This window comes from Salvelinus fontinalis, chromosome 7 (assembly GCF_029448725.1).
Source record: "Salvelinus fontinalis isolate EN_2023a chromosome 7, ASM2944872v1, whole genome shotgun sequence".
NCBI classification, from domain to species: Eukaryota; Metazoa; Chordata; class Actinopteri; order Salmoniformes; family Salmonidae; genus Salvelinus; species Salvelinus fontinalis.
In genome coordinates this window covers 24,520,702-24,539,107 of record NC_074671.1, presented here as the reverse complement: position 1 = coordinate 24,539,107, position 18,406 = coordinate 24,520,702, and the positions used below count along the sequence as shown (strand labels likewise).

At 42.7% G+C, this 18,406-nt stretch overlaps 1 protein-coding gene across 1 annotated transcript in view; it reads left to right on the top strand.

Annotated features, from left to right (window-relative positions):
* LOC129859262 (serine/threonine-protein kinase 17A-like) overlaps positions 1–18,406 on the top strand; it is a 43,735-nt gene that overhangs the window by 780 nt on the left and 24,549 nt on the right. The gene's annotated exons all lie outside the window — the stretch shown is intronic.

Here is an 18,406-nt window from a genome sequence, read left to right as displayed (position 1 = left end):
TTAATTGAATTTACATTTAATGAAACGTTGTGGGATGTTGTCCAGCAGTTAAAAGTTGCAACATGTATTTTGGATTGTGCACATAAGTGTAAGTTGATGCAAATCCTTTCAATGGATTCCCCAATGTCGCAGTGCACATGGTTGGAACCAAACAATGATTGGTGCACTCCAATGTTCAACCATGAATACAGGGTCCCAGCTGCCAAATCATGCTTCCATTGTTTGTTGTTGTTTGGTTTGAGAATGCTGAAGTATAGTAGTAGACTTGCATTTTCTCCACAGCAAAGGTCACTCAAGTCCAGTGGTGTAAAGTACTTAAGTAAAAATACTTTAAAGTACTACTTGAGTTTTTTGGGGGTATCTGCACTTTACTTTACTATTTATAATTTTGACTACTTTTACTTCACTACATTCCTAAAGAAAATAATGTACTTTTTACTCCATACATTTTCCCTGACACGCAAAATTACTTGTTACATTTTGAATGCTTAGTAGGACAGGAAAATGGTCCAATTCACGCACTTATCCCTGGTCATCCTGACTGCCTTTGATCTGGCAGACTCACTAAAGACATATGCTTTGTTTGCAAATGATGTTGGAGTGTGCCCCAGGCTATCCTTAAAGAAAAAAAAAAATACAATTGTTTGTCCGGTTTCTCAATATAAGGAATTTGAAATTATTTATTCTTTTACTTTTGATACTTAAGTACATTTTAGCAATTCCATTTACTTTTGATACTTAAGTATATTTAAAACCAAATACGTTTAGGCTTTTACTCAAGTAGTATTTCACTGTGTGTATTTCACTTTTACTTGAGTCATTTTCTAAGCCATCTTTACTTTTACTCAAGTATGACAGTGTGGTACTTTTTCCACCACTGCTCAAGTCATATCTTTGCTGAGTGTTTGAACTGCGATGTGGGCGGCCACACCTTGTGATGTGCCTGCTAAATCGTAAAATAAGCAGATGGGTTCTGTAATGAAACATGCAAGAGCTTTTTTCTCCCTCTGTTTTCAGGCAGTCTTCACTAGGCCTAGTCTTGGGACCACATCATAACAATTACAGTACTAATGAATGCATTTTGCAAACACACTATTGGTCTTTTTTACTTCATTAAGTATCTACATTTCTCTAAGCATAGGCCTATGACTTGGCAATGGCTCTGTTTCAAATTGCCTTCAGTTGTAGCTGCGACTTAGATGCATCACCCTCCATGTTGTAAAGTTTGATGAAACACATGATAATTACAGCATAGCCTGCATACACTACTGTACCCTTTCCACTCAGCGACGCCAGTAAAAATACATCAAGACTTTGTCATTGGCGCTTTGAAACTCCAAACTTCACCACGAATTAGGGTAAATCCATTTGTATTCAATCACTTTTTGACAGCACCCCATTTGATTTGAACAAAAACCTTCCATACATATTTGCCCATTGTAGAAGTGGTCAGAAAGTGACTCTTTGGACCTGAATGACAAAACATTCAAGAGTTAAAGGTGATCAAAGTTTATTCATTTGGAATAACCCACCATACCATGAGACATCCATGTTTTCATCACCTGAAAATATAAACAGTTCAGATTCACATTATTTAAAAGTTTCCAAACAGGGTTGTCAAACTACTTTATAATTTCTGGACATTTTTTTGTTGTTACCTTTAACATCTATCTAAAAACGCATAAACTTCCATTTTTTTCCATTTTTTTCCATATACAGTGCCTTCAGAAAGTATTCACACTAGAGGTCGACCGATTATGACTTTTCAACACCGATACCGATTTATTGGAGGACCAAAAAAAGCCAATACCGATTAATCTTCCGATATTACAAATATATATATTTTTTTTTTAAATGACAATTACAACAATACTCAATGAACACTTTGATTTTAACTTAATATAATACATAAATAAAATCAATTTAGTCTGAAATAAATAATGAAACATGTTCAATTTGGTTTAAATAATGCAAAAGCACAGTGTTGGAGAAGAAAGTAAAAGTGCAATATGTGCCATGTAAAAAAGCTAACGTTTAAGTTCCTTGCTCAGAACATGAGAACATATGAAAGCTGGTGGTTTCTTTTAACATGAGTCTTCAATATTCCCAGATAAGAAGTTTTAGGTTGTAGTTATTATAGGACTTTTTCTCTCTATACCACTTGTACTTCATAGACCTTTGACTATTGGATGTTCTTATAGGCACTATAGTATTGCCAGCCTAATCTCGGGAGTTGATAGGCTTGAAGTCATAAACAGCGCTGTGCTTCAAGCATTGCGAAAAGCTGCTGGCTAACGGAGGAATGCGCGGTTTGAATGAATGCTTAAGAGCCTGCTGCTGCCTACCACCGCTCAGTCAGACTGCAGTCATCTGAAGGAATAGGTTCATTCTATGATTGAAATGACACCCTCCCTGTATTTACGAGCATGTTGTCTCAACTGATGGCAGGCGCAACACAAACTCGGATGATGTGAAATAAGGTTTAAGCTACAACATATGCGACTCTGAAATCAATCTGAGGTTATACGCTTTAATGACTTAAAAAAAAATTATGATCAGATATTTTGACAAGCTTTTAAATGATGAAGACATGGATGTCTCATGGTTTGGTGGGTTATTCCAAATGAATAAACTTTGATCACCTTTAACTCTTGAATGTTTTGTCATTCAGGTCCAAAGAGTCACTTTCTGACCACTTCTTCAATGGGCAAACGTGTTTGGAAAGTTTTGTTTAAATCAAAGGGATGCTGTCAAAAGGTTATTACATTCAAATGGATTTACCTAATAGCTTTAGTCCATTTTGTTCTTGGAAGCCGTCTCTGCTTTACTGACACAGAAAGAGGGGAGATTCCAGTGTGTTTTTATGAGTGGAACATCTCAGCCTTGTTTATCCACATAGCTCCCTGAACATGCCTGCCACAGTCTTGGGATAGGGACTTTTGCCACTGCACATTCTAAAGAGCACCAGTCAGACTAGGCATTGCAAACACCATACTCAACCATCTGAATGGCACCATGTTCACCCAAGGACAAGTATATTGAACTCCTCTGAGATTTGATTAAACTGATAAGAAATATGTGAGCCCTCTTCAACGTCATAGCCATTGCCCTTTTTATAGAAGGTATTTGAGCTTTGTATGAGATTCTAACGTTTTAGCGACTATTTATTTAAAGGGACATTCAGAATGTTGCTTTGCATCGCATGACCGGCCGTTGCGTCTGAGATTAGCTAAAGGCACTCACTTCAAAGTGTTTGGCTAAGCCACATACGAGTCAAATCACTGTGCGCACTGCCCAGTGACCAGCTGCTAGGGAAGTAGCCTTCTGGTGACTGGTCATAAGCATCCTTAGTCTAAAGCCCCCAAATACACCCACTATGAACCCTGGTTTCTTAGATTTTAAAAGAAAAAAGGAGTCAATTGCAACGAAATATTAGATGAACTGGTTTCCGATCATTTTTAACTGCAAATTGAGGCCCGTTAAGCCTAAAGGTAAACACACGTTTCACATCTCAATCAATGGAACGTCTCTAGCTGACCATATGTTGCTATGTCCTCACTGTTAATTCGTTTTTTCTCAATGACTATCCATTGTAGACAACCTTTACTCAAACAAAGAATGTAAAATGTCTGTAGGATCGTCTCTTCAGGGTATCTGATTGGCTGCAGATTTATTCAATACATTTTTTTTTCTTGAGCGGATGGTCTGGTTGCCAGCACATAATTACAAATCATTTGTAGACGACAAATTGACGGAAAGAAGACCAAACTGATATGTTTGACTAAAACATAATAATTTTAAACCTTGCTTACATTTCTATGCAATCACATGTTTCTCTCTCTTATGCGTGGGAATAATTGGGAACAGATTTCTTACATTAAAATCACTGAGATAATTTTCTGGTGTTTTTAGTCTATGTCCAACAATAAAAAATAAATATACACACACACACACACACACACACATTGCATTCGGAAAGTATTCAGACCCCTTCCCATTTTCCACATTTTGTTATGTTACAGCCCTATTTTAAAATGGACGAAAATATTTTTCCCCTCATCAGTCTACACACAATACCCAATAATGACAAAGCAAAAACAGGTTTAGACATTTTTGGAAATGTATTACAAATAAAAAACATATACCTTTTTTACATAAGTATTCAGACCCTTTGCTATGAGACTCAAAATTGAGCTCCGGTGTATTCTGTTTTCATTGATAATTATTGTTTCTACAACTTGATTGGAGCTCACCTGTGGTAAATTAAATTGATTGGACATGATTTGGAAAGGCACACACCTGTCTAAGGTCCCACAGTTGACAGTGCATGTCAGAGAAAAAACCAAGCCACGAAGTTGAAGGAATGGTCTGTAGGGCTCAGAGACAGGATTGTGTCGAGCCACAGATCTGAGGAAGGGTACCAAAACATTTGTGCAGCATTGAAGGTCCCCAAGAACACAGTGGCCTCCATCATACTTAATTGGAAGAAGTTTGGAACCCCCAAGACTCCTCCTAGAGCTGGCCGCCCCACCAAACTGAGCAATCGGGGGAGAAGGGCCTTGGTCAGTGAGGTGACCAAGAACCCGATGGTCACTCTGACAGAGCTCCAGAGTTCCTCTGTGGAGATGGGAGAACCTTCCAGAAGGACCACCATCTCAGCAGCACTCCACCAATCAGATCTTTATGGTAGAGTGACCAGACGGAAGCCACTCCTCAGTAAAAGACACATGGCAGCCTGCTTGGAGTTTGCCAAAAGGCACCTAAAGACTCTCAGACCATGAGAAACAAGATTCTCTGGTCAGATGAAACCAAGATTGAACTCTTTGGCCTAAATGCCAAGTGCCATGTCTGGAGGAAACCTAGCACCATCCCTACTGTAGCAGCATCATGCTGTGGGGATGTTTTTGAGCAGCAGGGACAGGGAGACTAGTCAGGATTGAGGGAAAGATGAACGAAGCAATAGATCCTTTATGAAAACCTACTCCGGAGCGCTCAGGACCTCATCAGACTGGGGCGAAGGTTCACCTTCCAACAGGACAACGACTCTAAGCACACAGCCAAGACAACGCAGGAGTGGCTTCGGGACAAGTCTCTGAATGTCCTTGAGTGGCCCAGCCAAAGCCCGGACTTGAACCCTATCGGACATCTCTGGAGAGACCTGGAAATAGCTGTGCAGCGACGCTCCCCATCCAACCTGACAGAGCTTGAGAGGATCTGCAGAGAAGAATGGGAGAAACTCCCCAAATACAGGTGTGCCAAGCTTGTAGCGTCATACCCAAGAAGACTTGAGGCTGTGATCTCTGCCAAAGGTGCTTCAACAAAATACTGAGTAAAGGGTTTCAGTTTGTTCACATATTTCACATTTGCAAAAATCCTGTTTTTGTTTTGTCATTATGGGGTATTGTGTGTAGATTGAAGGAAAAAAACAACTTTTTTGTATAAGGCTGTAATGTAACAAAATGTGGAAAAAGTCAAAGGGTCTGCATACTTTCCGAATGCACCGTATATTATTTTGCTCAGAAAACTTGGGGGGCCAAATAAAATGACCCGTGGGCCACCGGTTGGGGAACCCTGACATAAGGCATGGATGTCATGGAGTTAGCTGGAGTTGCATGACGGTTAACAATTTGTTTGCTTGTCTTTGCTTTACTAGTGGTATTGGGACCATTATACTTTTACCAGGGACATTAAATTACCATCGCTGTCTGTCTGTATGCCTCAATTGAGGCTCTAGCCTGAGCCTGGTTTAGATGTAATCTGTTTGTTTGGGTTGGCCTTGTATCAAATTCCTGTAAATAATGTGATTAATGAAGTTATCTGGCTGTAATGCTGAAGTAAGCACTTGACTAATAACCCTACTAAGCTGTCCAAATTCCAGATTTGTCATGTAATTTTTATTTTTATTTTTTATTATTCTTTTTAGTACGCCAACCGCCATGAGATTATGAACCTGTAAATTCAGCCTGGAACTAGATTTGAGTTGTGCACCTGTGTTTTAGTGTTTTCTGCATGTTGCTACAAAGTTACTGTATTTTACCGCCACTGAGTGTAGCGCTGTCAATGCAGTTAGAGGTAGAGAAATATACAGAGGCCTGTGTTTTTTGCATACTGACGATAAAGCATGAAAGACGGAAGCTCTGAGAACATTCTGTCTGTATCCCTCTGTACTGTGCACAGTGGTGTGAAGTGCGATCCCCGCGGTCCTGTGATTTTCATACTCTTGCATGTAGATAATTGCAGGGCCTAGCGGTGGCCGACCCAGCCCTAAAGAATTCCACAGGCCTCCTGCTCTGGGGGAAACTCCCTGTCCGCATGGATCAACACCAGAACCAAGGCTTAGCCTATGTGTGAGTCATCAAAACTAACCCCATTAGCTGTAAGAGGACCTGGCCATGTAAAAAAAGAGACCCCGTGTCATTTTGGAAGAATGTCCTTTTCTATTTACGAGCTCATTGTCGAGCGTTGAGCTCGGCTGCCGTTTTCAACGTGGTATTGAAATGGCTCAGTTGTGTCTCAGGTTCCAATGAATTTACTGGACAAATGCACTACACGGCCAAAAGTATGTGGACGCTGCTAAGATTTCTAAAGCACTTTCTACATCAGCCGATGTCACAAAGTGCTGTACAGAAACCCTGCCTAAAACCCCAAACAGCAAGCATTGCAGATGTAGAAGCGCGGTGGCTAGTAAAAACTCCCTAGAAAGGCCAGAACCTAGGAAGAAACCTAGAGAGGAACCAGGCTCTGAGGGGTGACCAGTCCTCCTCTGGCTATGCCGGGTGGAGATTATTTATAACAGAACATGGCCAAGATGTTGAAACGTTCATAGATGACCAGCAGGGTCAGATGATGATGATGATGATGATGATAATATTAATAATAATAATAATCAGTGGTTGTAGAGGGTGCAACAGGTCAGCACCTCAGGAGTAAATGTCATTTGGCTTTTCATAGCCGTTCATTCAGTTAGAGAGTTAGAACTTAAATTCACACAGGACACATGGATGAGACATGAGAAATACTCCAGATATAACAGACTGACTCTAGCCCCCCGACACAAACTATTGCAGCATATATATTGGAGGCTGAGACAGGAGGTTTCGGCGACACTGTGGCCCTGTCCGACGATACCCCCGGACAGGGCCAAACAGGCAGGAATTAACCCCACCCAATTTGCCAAAGCACAGCACCCACACCACTAGAGGGATATCTTCAACCACCAACTTACTATTCTGAGACAAGGCCAAGTATAGCCCACAAAGATCTCCCCCATGGCACGAACCCGAGGGGTGCGCCAACCCGGGCTGGAAGATCATGTCAGTGACTCAACCCACTCAAGTGACGCACCCCTCCTAGGGACAGCATGGAAGAGCACCAGTAAGCCAGTGTCTCAGCCCCCGTAATAGGGTTAGAGGCAGAGAAACCCAGTGGAGAGAGGGGAACCGGCCAGGCAGAGACGGCAGGAGCGGTTCTTTGCTCCAGTGCCTTTCCGTTCACCTTCACACCCCTGGGCCAGACTACACTCAATCATAGGACCTACTGAAGAGATGAGTCTTCAATAAAGACTTAAAGGTTGAGACCGAGTCTGCGTCTCTCACATGGATAGGCAGATCATTCCATAAAAATGGAGCTCTATAGGAGAAAGCCCTGTCTCCAGCTGTTTGCTTAGAAGTTCTAGGGACAGTAAGGAGGTTTGCGTCTTGTGACCGTAGCGTATTTGTAGGTAGGTACGGCAGGACCAAAGCGGAAAGATGGGTAGAAGCAAGCCCATGTAATGCTCTGTAGGTTAGCAGTAAAACCTTGCAATCAGCCCTAGCCTTAACAGGAAGCCAGTGTCGAGAGGCTAGCACTGGAGTAATATGATCACATTTTTGGGATTCTAGCAGCCGTGTTTAGCACTAACTGAAGTTTACTTAGTGCTCTACTTTCTGGCTACTCGAATAAACCACTGTCTAAATAGTCTAATCTAGACGTGACAAAAGCATGGATTAACTTTTCTGCATTTTGACAAAAAGTTTCTGATTTTTGCAATGTTACTAAGATGGAAAAAAGCTTTCCTTGAAATATTCTTGATATGTTCGTCAAAAGAGATCAGGGTCCAGAGTAACGCAGAGGTCCTTCAGTTTTATTTGAGATGACTGTACAACCATTAAGATTAATTGTCAGATCCAACAGATCCAACTTTGTTTCTTGGGACCTAGAACTAGCATCTCTGTTTTGTCTGAGTTTAAAAGTAAAAAATGTGCCGCCATCCAATTCCTTATGTCTGAAACACAGGCTTCCAGGGAGGGCAATTTTGGGGCTTCACCATGTTTCATCGAAATGTACAGCTATGTATCGTCCGCATAGCAGTGAAAGTTAACATGTTTCTGAATGACTTCACCAAGAGGTAAAATATATAGTGAAAACAATTGTGGTCTTAAAACAGAACCTTGAGGAACACCAAAATGTACAGTTGATTTGTCAGGAGTCAAACCATCCACAGAGACAAACTGATATCTTTCTGACAGATAAGATCTAAACCAGGCCCCCTTAGCTGCTATAACAGCCTCCACTCTTCTGGGAAGGCTTTCCACTAGATGTTGGAACATTGCTACGAGGACTTGCTTCCATTCAGCCATAAGAGCATTAGTGAGGTCGGGCACTGATGTTGAACGATTACATGCTGGCTAGACCGGGAATGCGCGTGCGACATCGCTAGTTGATTTTGTACATCCACACCAGACACGATCCAGACACGCAGGTTGAAATAGCTTTATCTTTAAATCACCCATGTGGGTATATGCTCCTAAAAACCAATGAGGAGATGGGAGAGGCGGGACTTTTTTATCCCCTGGCTACGCATACGCTTGTGAACAGTGTAGATGAAATTACATGTACAATTGAAGTCGGAAGTTTACATACCCCTTAGCCAAATACATTTAAACTCAGTTTTTCACAATTTATGACATTTATTCCTCTTAAAAATTCCCTGTCTTAGGTCAGTTAGGATCACCACTTTATTTTAAGAATGTGAAATGTCAGAATAATAGTAGAGAATTATTTATTTCAGCTTTTATTTCTTTCATCACATTCCCAGTGGGTCAGAGGTTTACATACACTCAATTAGTATTTGGTAGCATTGCCTTTAATTTGTTTAACTTGGGTCAAACATTTCGAGTAGCCATCCACAAGCTACCCACAATAAGTTTGGTGAATTTTGTCCCATTCCTCCTGACAGAGCTGATGTAATTGAGTCAGGGTTGTAGGCCTCCTTGCTCGCACACGCTTTTTCAGTTCTGCCCACACATTTTCTCAAGGATTGAGGTCAGGGCTTTGTGATGGCCACTCCAATACCTTGACTTTGTTTTCCTTAAGCCATTTTGCCACAATTTTGGAAGTATGCTTGGGGTCATTGTCCATTTGGAAGACCCATTTGCGACCAAGCTTTAACTTCCTGAATGATGTCATGAGATGTTGCTTCAATATATCCACATAATTTTCCTTCCTCAGTGATGCCATCTATTTTGTGAAGTGCACCAGTCCCTCCTGCAGCAAAGCACCCCCACAACATGGTGCTGCCACCACCATCCCAACCGTGAAGCACGGGGTTCTTCAGCTTGCAAGCCTCCCCCTTTTTCCTCCAAACATAACAATGGTCATTATGGCCAAACAGTTTTGTTTGTTTCATCAGACCAGAGGACATTTCTCCAAAAAGTACCATCTTTGTCCCCATGTTCATTTACAAATCGTAGTCTGGCTTTTTATGGCGGTATTGGAGCAGTGGCTTCTTCCTTGCTGAGTGACCTTTCAAGTTATGTCAATATAGGACTCGTTTTACTGTGGATATAGATACTTTTGTACCTGTTTCCTCCAGCATCTTCACAAGGTCCTTTTCTGTCGTTCTGGGATTGATTTGCACTTATCGCACCAAAGTACGTTCATCTCTAGGAGACAGAGCGTGTCTCCTTCCTGAGCGGTATGACGGCTGCGTGGTCCCATGGTGTTTATACTTGCGTACTATTGTTTGTACAGATGAACGTGGTACCTTCAGTCGTTTGGAAATTGCTCCCAAGGATGAACAAGACTAGTGGAGGTCTCCAATTTTTTTCTGAGGTCTTGGCTGATTTCTTTTGATTTTCCCATGATGTCCGGCAAAGAGGCACTGAGTTTGAAGGTAGGCCTTGAAATGCATCCACTGTGGCTGAAATAGCCGAATCCACTAATTTGAAGGGGTGTTCACATACAGTACCTTTGGCCATGTAGTGTAGGTAGCTTGAAGGCTATACTCGTTGTATAAGTGTGCAACCATTTGTAGTTTAGTTTGTCAACAAATTTCAAGGAATTAGCCTAGGTTTGTAACAGGGCTAATAGGTGATGTAAAAGAAAGCCTTGGAAAAACAAACAAAAAGACTAAACTAGACTATTTTGAGCTTTTAAGTCTGAAGCCTTTTCCTTACCATGCTTAACTGTTAAATGTGTTCCTGTTATTAAACCAGCACTATCACATGCCTCAGAGAGCATACTAATGAAATCAAGATAACCCACTGTTTTAAATATAGAGAACAAAGAGTGGGTAGTGCTCGCACTACTGTTCTCTCTGGTGACATCCATCACATTTATTTCCACATCGCTTCATCTCTTCTGGATCTTTCCAGGCCTGCTCTAATTAATAAAAGTAGGTTAGGCCTATAATAGCCATAAGGGATATTCAGTTCTTCACATAGTTTCAGCCCTATGCCAAAGTTACAGCCTGTACTCATGACTATGTGCTGTATGACAGACATTTGTTTTTTTTGTATTTTCTTTTCATATCGCCATTTTTTGTGTGTGTATATACAGTGGGGCAAAAAAGTATTTAGTCAGCCACCAATTGTGCAAGTTCTTCCACTTAAAAAGATGAGAGGTCTGTAATTTTCATCATAGGTACACTTCAACTATGACAGACAAAATTAGAAAAAATCCAGAAAATCACATTGTAGGATTTCTAATGAATTTATTTGCAAATTATGGTGGAATATAAGTATTTGGTCAATAACAAAAGTTTATCTCAATTCTTTATTATATACCCTTTGTTGGCAATGACAGAGGTCAAACGTTTTCTGTAAGTTTTCACACACTGTTGCTGGTATTTTGGCCCATTCCTCCATGCAGATCTCCTCTAGAGCAGTGATGTTTTGGGGCTGTTGCTGGGCAACACGGACTTTCAACTCCCTCCAAAGATTTTCTATGGGGTTGAGATCTGGAGACTGGCTAGGCCACTCCAGGACCTTGAAATGCTTCTTACGAAGCCACTCCTTTGTTGCCCGGGCGGTGTGTTTGGGATCATTGTCATGCTGAAAGACCCAGCCACGTTTCATCTTCAATGCCATTGCTGATGGAAGGAGGTTTTCACTCAAAATCACACGATACATGGCCCTATTCATTCTTTCCTTTACATGGATCAGTCGTCCTGGTCCCTTTGCAGAAAAACAGCCCCAAAGCATGATGTTTCCACCCCCATGCTTCACAGTAGGTATGGTGTTCTTTGGATGCAACTCAGCATTCTTTGTCCTCCAAACACGACGAGTTGAGTTTTTACAAAAATATAAATATAGTTATATTTTGGTTTCATCTGACCAAATGACATTCTCCCAATCTTCTTCGGGATCATCCAAATGCTCTCTAGCAAACTTCAGACGGGCCTGGACATGTACTGGCTTAAGCAAGGGGACACGTCTGGCACTGCAGGATTTGAGTCCCTGGCGGCGTAGTGTGTTACTGATGGTAGGCTTTGTTACTTTGGTCCCAGCTCTCTGCAGGTCATTCACTAGGTCCCCCCATGTGGTTCTGGGATTTTTGCTCACCGTTCTTGTGATCATTTTGACCCCACGGAGTGAGATCTTGCGTGGAGCCCCAGATCGAGGGAGATTATCAGTGGTCTTGTATGTCTTCCATTTCCTAATAATTGCTCCCACAGCTGATTTCTTCAAACCAAGCTGCCTACCTATTGCAGATTCAGTCTTCCCAGCCTGGTGCAGGTCTACAATTTTGTTTCTGGTGTCATTTGACAGCTCTTTGGTCTTGGCCATAGTGGAGTTTGGAGTGTGACTGTTTGAGGTTGTGGACAGGTGTCTTTTATACTGATAACAAGTTCAAACAGGTGCCATTAATACAGGTAACGAGTGGAGGACAAAGGAGCCTCTTAAAGAAGAAGTTACAGGTCTGTGAGAGCCAGAAATCTTGCTTGTTTGTAGGTGACCAAATACTTATTTTCCACCATTATTTGCAAATAAATAAATTAAAAATCCTACAATGTGATTTTCTGGATTTTTTTTCTCATTTTGTCTGTCATAGTTGAAGTGTACCTATGATGAAAATTACAGGCCTCATCTTTTTAAGTGGGAGAACTTGCACAATTGGTGGCTGACTAAATACTATTTTGCCCCACTGTATTTATATATATTTATATGTGTGTGTGTGCATATATGTATGTATATATTTATATGTATTTATGTATATATGTGTGTCTGTGTGTATATATATATATATGTATGTGTGTGTGTATATATATGTATGTATGTATGTATGTGTATATATATGTATGTGTGTGTATTTATAGATATCACAGACACACACACACACGTATATTTGTATGCATATACAGTTGAAGTCGGAAGTTTACATACACCTTAGCCAAATACATGTACACTCAGTTTTTCATCATTCCTGACATTTAATCCTAGTAAAAATTCCCTGTCTTAGGTCAGTTAGGATCACCACTTTATTTTAAGAATACGAAATGTCAGAATAATAGTACAGTGATTTATTTCAGCTTTTATTTCTTTCATCACATTCCCAGTCGGTCAGAAGGTTACATACACTCAATTAGCATTTGGCAGCATTGCCTTTAAATTGTTTAACTTGGGTCAAACGTAGCCTTCCACAAGCTTCCCACATTAAGTTGGGTGAATTTTGGCCCATTCCTCCTGACAGAGCTGGTATAATTGAGTCAGGTTTGTAGGCCTCCTTGCTCGCACACGCTTTTTCAGTTCTGCCCACAAATTTTCTCAAGGATTGAGCAGTTGCAAACCGTAGTCTGGCTTTTTTTATTGCGGTTTTGGAGCAGTGGCTTCTTCCTTGCTGAGTGACCTTTCAAGTTATGTCGATATAGGACTCGTTTTACTGTGGATATAGATACTTTTGGGCCTGTTTCCTCCAGCATCTTCACAAGGTCCTTTTCTGTTGTTCTGGGATTGATTTGCACTTTTCGCACAAGTACGTTCATCTCTAGGAGACAGAACGCATCTACTTCCTGAGTCGTAAGACGGCTGCGTGGTCCCATGGTGTTTATACTTGCGTACTATTGTTTGTACAGATGAACGTGGTACCTTCAGGTGTTTGGAAATTGCTCCCAAGGATTAACCAGACTTGTGGAGGTCTACAATATTTTTTCTGAGGTCTTGGCTGATTTCTTTTGATTTTCCCATGATGTCAAGCAGAGAGGCACTGAGTTTGAAGGTAGGCCTTTAAATACGTCCACAGGTACACCTACAATTGACTCAAATTATGTCAATTAGCCTATCAGAAGCTTCTAAAGCCATGACATCATTTTCTGGAATTTTCCAAGCTGTTTAAAGGCACAGTCAACTTAGTGTATGTAAACTTCCGACTTCAACTGTCTTCAACTGTCTTATTTAAGAACATTCTTATTTACAATGACAGACTACCCCGGCCAAACCTTCCCCTAATTCTTATTTACATTGACGCTGGACCACTTGTGGCCGGTTGTGATACACAGTCGGTTGTGATACAGCCCAGGATCGAACTTGGGTCTGTAGTGACGCCTTTAGCACTGCGATGCATTGCCTTCAACCGCTGCGCCACTTGCACCCCCAAATGTGTGAAGAAAATCTGTTTTGCCAACAGTAATCCAGTGGTCAGTGGAGCCTTCAGTGTCTCATGAAGGGAGAAAGAAATCTGTCATCATTGACTAAGAGAGTGTGTCATATTTAGTTGCTGTCCTGGGAATCGCCCTGAAGGATTAGACTGCAGTTACAGCATGCGGTGATGCAGCATCCACCTCCTTGGGATAGCTCTCAGGGTCCTAGTATGGGGGGGGGGGGGTCTTCTCTCTGGATGAGCCTGTGTGTCTGTCGGATGTGTGCAGTGTGCCTTTCACCCACACTCCCCAGTCCCAACCCCTCCCCTTCATGTTTTGAACCAAACCTCCCCCCTCTGGTTCTCACAGAAAGGATCTCTGTGTCTTGACAATCAGGCAGGATTCCATGACATCATCGGCCTGGCTTTTCACGTTGTTTGGGTCTCGCGGCCGGGCCGGTGGCAACATCTGCTGAGCGCCTTGGAAACAGCCAACCGCGGAGAAAGGAGGGGGGAAGGACATGTGAAAGCCAAGTTTGTTATTGAACCCCATCAGCGAGATCCCCCCTCACTCTCTCGTCATGATGAGATGAGGGGAAGGGAAGCGCATGGAGGGGGTATGTCATGCTATACTTCCTCTCCCACCTTCAAAGCAATCTAATTAAGTTGATAGAACTTCCTGTGGGTCACGGCCCTCCCCGACTACAACTGTGACACACCTCACCAAGGAATCGCACGTTTCCATCAACTGGGCCTAATCTGTTTCAAATGAACTATTAGCACTAGACATTTTCTCTCTCACAGATTAGAGGTGCTACGCGTTATCGTGTTTCCTTGCTCGCTCAGCAGACTCCATTTGTCATGTCCTTTCACATGTACTGAGCTGTGGCGAGAGACAAAAGCCAGGCAATGAAGTCCAACCCGAGTACGGAAATCATTCATCTCCACAAAGGCGTGGCGGGCGAACCACATCTTTTGTGGGCCATTAACCTCTGTGTAACGGAGCCTGAGCCGGTGGGGTTTTTGAAACAGGCAGCCCAGGGGATGGTGATGAGGTAATAATGCCCTTTCCCAAGGTATTCAGAAAATGCCCTGTGTCCAAAGAGCATGTGAATAGGCAACCTCTTTCTCTCTCTGTCCCTCTCCTCTCCATACAGGGGTCACATGTCAGAGTTCCTTATTCCCCCATGTCATAGACGCAGAGTAAACATACCCCTGGTTTCAGTCCATGCGCTGGTAAGAGGCCCTATTCTTATTGGGGGAAAACGAGGGGTCGGTCAATAGGAGCTCTTTACTCTGCCTTGCTTTTTGTTCTAATGGTGATGAGGCTTTCCTCCTGTCAAAAGAAGCCACTACCTAATTACTTGAGGCTCACTCTCCGTGCGCCCGTTGATGATTAATGGAGAGATGGCCGCACTTACTCCGGACACTCGGGCGAAACTACAAGTCTGTTAAAAAAAAAAAAACGCTGGAACAAATGTAGTTGATTAGCCAAAGTGCACCTGGTTGCCATAATATTGACAGAACTGAGCAGGCAGACAAATACCCCCCATATAAAGTGATTTTGTTTTTAGTGAGTCTAGGGACTCATTTCCAATACATACTTAAAATGCATTAAAAACACGGGCACGTTCTCCCATGGGCAACAGCTGGAGGAAGCGGCCCTGCTGCCAGGCTGGATTCCCTGGCTTAGAGCCTTCTCTCTTTCTGCCATCTGAGGACACTGCTATAGTCTGGCTTTTGGTATCTTGTCAACGCCTCTGCCAACTGGAGACCCTGTCTGCATTTTTATAGACGCTATAAACTGGCCTCAATATACCCAGGCTGCGTTCACTTTTTGCACTGTTTAGATCTGATTCCATTGATGAGAATAGTTTTGGCGGGAGGGTTTAAAGTAATACCTTTTAACCTTTATAAGAGTGGCTGCAGATGGTAGACGGGAGCTCCTTTTAGTCTGCGTGGACCACTTGTCTGCTACTGCAGATGGAATGAAACCATCTGTCCGGGCTTTGCAGTTATCTGTGAGACGAATGACGACAATGGAAGGCCTCTCAACTTAAAGCCACCAAATTGCCGATGTCATCTGCACCACTCTGTGAAGTGTTGATTGTCTGTAATTTCTGTGGCACATTGGTGTCAGAAATGGGATGACGCGCAGAAGGTTTGTACCGTACGCACAGTGACTTGAGAGTTTGACACCTACCAGTTAGATGACCTGGCCACTCCATCAGTGTACGCCCAACATAGCAACAACTTTGGTGCCACGGTTTAACAGGTGGTCAAAGTCCAGAGGCCAAAGTGGGCTCACGTCATCTTTAAGCATCTGTCCGTCAGAGCCACTCTAATTTACTGTCAGCATCCATCAGATTTACAGCCACCTGATGAAGTGTCACTCTACCCTTACCAACTGTGTCACTCTCAAAAATTGGGCCTATGCAGAGGCCATTTAGAGGGGACGATCTTGCCGAGGTTAATACAATAAAGCTGAGATCTGTCAGCAGCTTTATCTCAAGCCCCCTCCTACAGTTTGGCCACTCAACTGAGAAAAGAGATGTTAGATTCCTAACATTCCACCTCTTTTAACCCGTAAGTTACCTTACGTACTTGCATTGAGCTGACTTTTCCCCCTCAAGGGCTTGTTCAGAATTTCTGAGAGGCTACTGTGTGGAATCTTTTCATATAAAAAAAGGAGACGAACCATTCAGCTCCTGGCATGCAAACAGCCCTGGCACACCGCCTGCAGCATAGCACTGTTATATTAAATTAATCTTCTGCTTGGACGCCTGCCACTGCAAAAATGTGTATGGAAAAAAGATGTCCATTAATTTCAATGAGCATGGGTCAGGAAACTGGGTGTGATAAATTATAAATAAGGAAACTTCAGCCAAAAGCTAAAATGGACCGAAGTAGAGGTGCCACGTTCAGACTAGTTTCACAGTTTTTGTAAAAAGAAAAAATTAAAAAAGGAAACTTACTGCCTCTTGATGAAGTCCAGTGGTTTTGAGCCATTTGTCTTTGTGCATAAACGGCCAAGCCATCTGTTCTGAATCGAACCGTTCCTTTACATTGACTGTGACCCAGCAGTCACCCCTGGTCTCTGCACACGTGAAAGCCATCTCTTTCAGGGTGTTGTCTGTGTTTGAACACAGGCGTTGGGAAATGTGCTGACATGACTGCAGAAAGGCTGTGGTCTGTTTTAAAGGTACCAGAGTCCCAGTCCCAACCAGTCTCTCCAGCATGCATGTACACAAGCCCTAAATCAATGGCTTGTGTGTGCTGGCTGAACTTGGAATATTTAGTATATTGTGCACTGCTAGCATTGATGGTAGAGTGTTTTCTCCTCAATCCCATGCAGATAGTTGCCCAGCTGTAATATAAATCAAAATAGGCTAGTTGTCTCCTCTGGAATGACCCATAGAACGTTCCAGGCAGGCCTAGACCTCCTGTCCAACACTAGACCTCCTGTCTAGGCATAGCAACGATTTATGGCCGACTTGATGAACTTCACACAGAGTTGATGCCAATGCATCCTATCCAAAGCATCATTACTCACAGTGGGTGAGTGGCCAGACGGGACAGGACGAGGCTGCTGTGAGGGTTTTCATTAGGCTAGGGCTGGTTCGCACCCCTGCCACCACGCTACACCACAAACACCTCATCTATATCACTGTTTTTTTTGTTTTTTTTTTACATAAGATAATTCGCTTAACACGTACAGAGCTCCAGGGCTTTCAAGTTTTTAGGAAACCAATCTTACGACAGCAGGGGCTGGATTAGAGTATCGGTGGTGGCAGAGGTATGAAGGAATGCCTCAGCCATGCAGTCAAGTGTGGCGAAAGCCTATTAGACCTGCTCTTTAGCTAGTTTCAAAGGCCCGGAAGGTTCCTTATAGCACAAACTATTTCCTCTGAACTTGAATGATTAGACCCAGCCCGTTAAGATGTTATGAATGGAAGAGATTACGTCTGCTCCCCGCATTCCTGTCATTGGATGCTGTGACTATAAGGAGACCCCTCCCTCCGAAGGATTTTCACAAGCTAATGTCAAGTGCCTTCCTGCAGCTACCAAGTGCGTCTTTCCTCCTGGTTTGGATGGTTGACAAGGTGTTCACATTACAGAGTCAGTGGTTCTCCTCGCCTCTACGTGCCTCATGTTCATGTTCTCGCTGACCTTGTCACGTTGCTCTTTGTCACAGCCCTGTCACACTGGCCTCAGACAACAACAAACGCCTCTGTCTGCCACATCCTCAAACTCCTCAAATATTTAGCCTGACCCAACGCATTAAGGCAAGTCTGTGGACTTGATGAGTTCAGCACAAGCCAAAGAGCTTGGCATTTTATTTTTTCATCCTCCAGTCTCTACGTTTTTGTTTCTTGTGAGTGTTTTTCCAAGGGAAAGGCAGCTGTACGTAGTAAATCTGTGCGTGGCTGGACAGAATGGGATTGAGAATGTAAGGACAAGAGGGAATAAAGCTGGAGAGCCTATAGCCCCAGCACAATCCTCCAGACCCATGACTCTCACATGAGCTCAGATTAGCCCCCACCCCGAGACCCAGGCTCTCTCTCTCGAT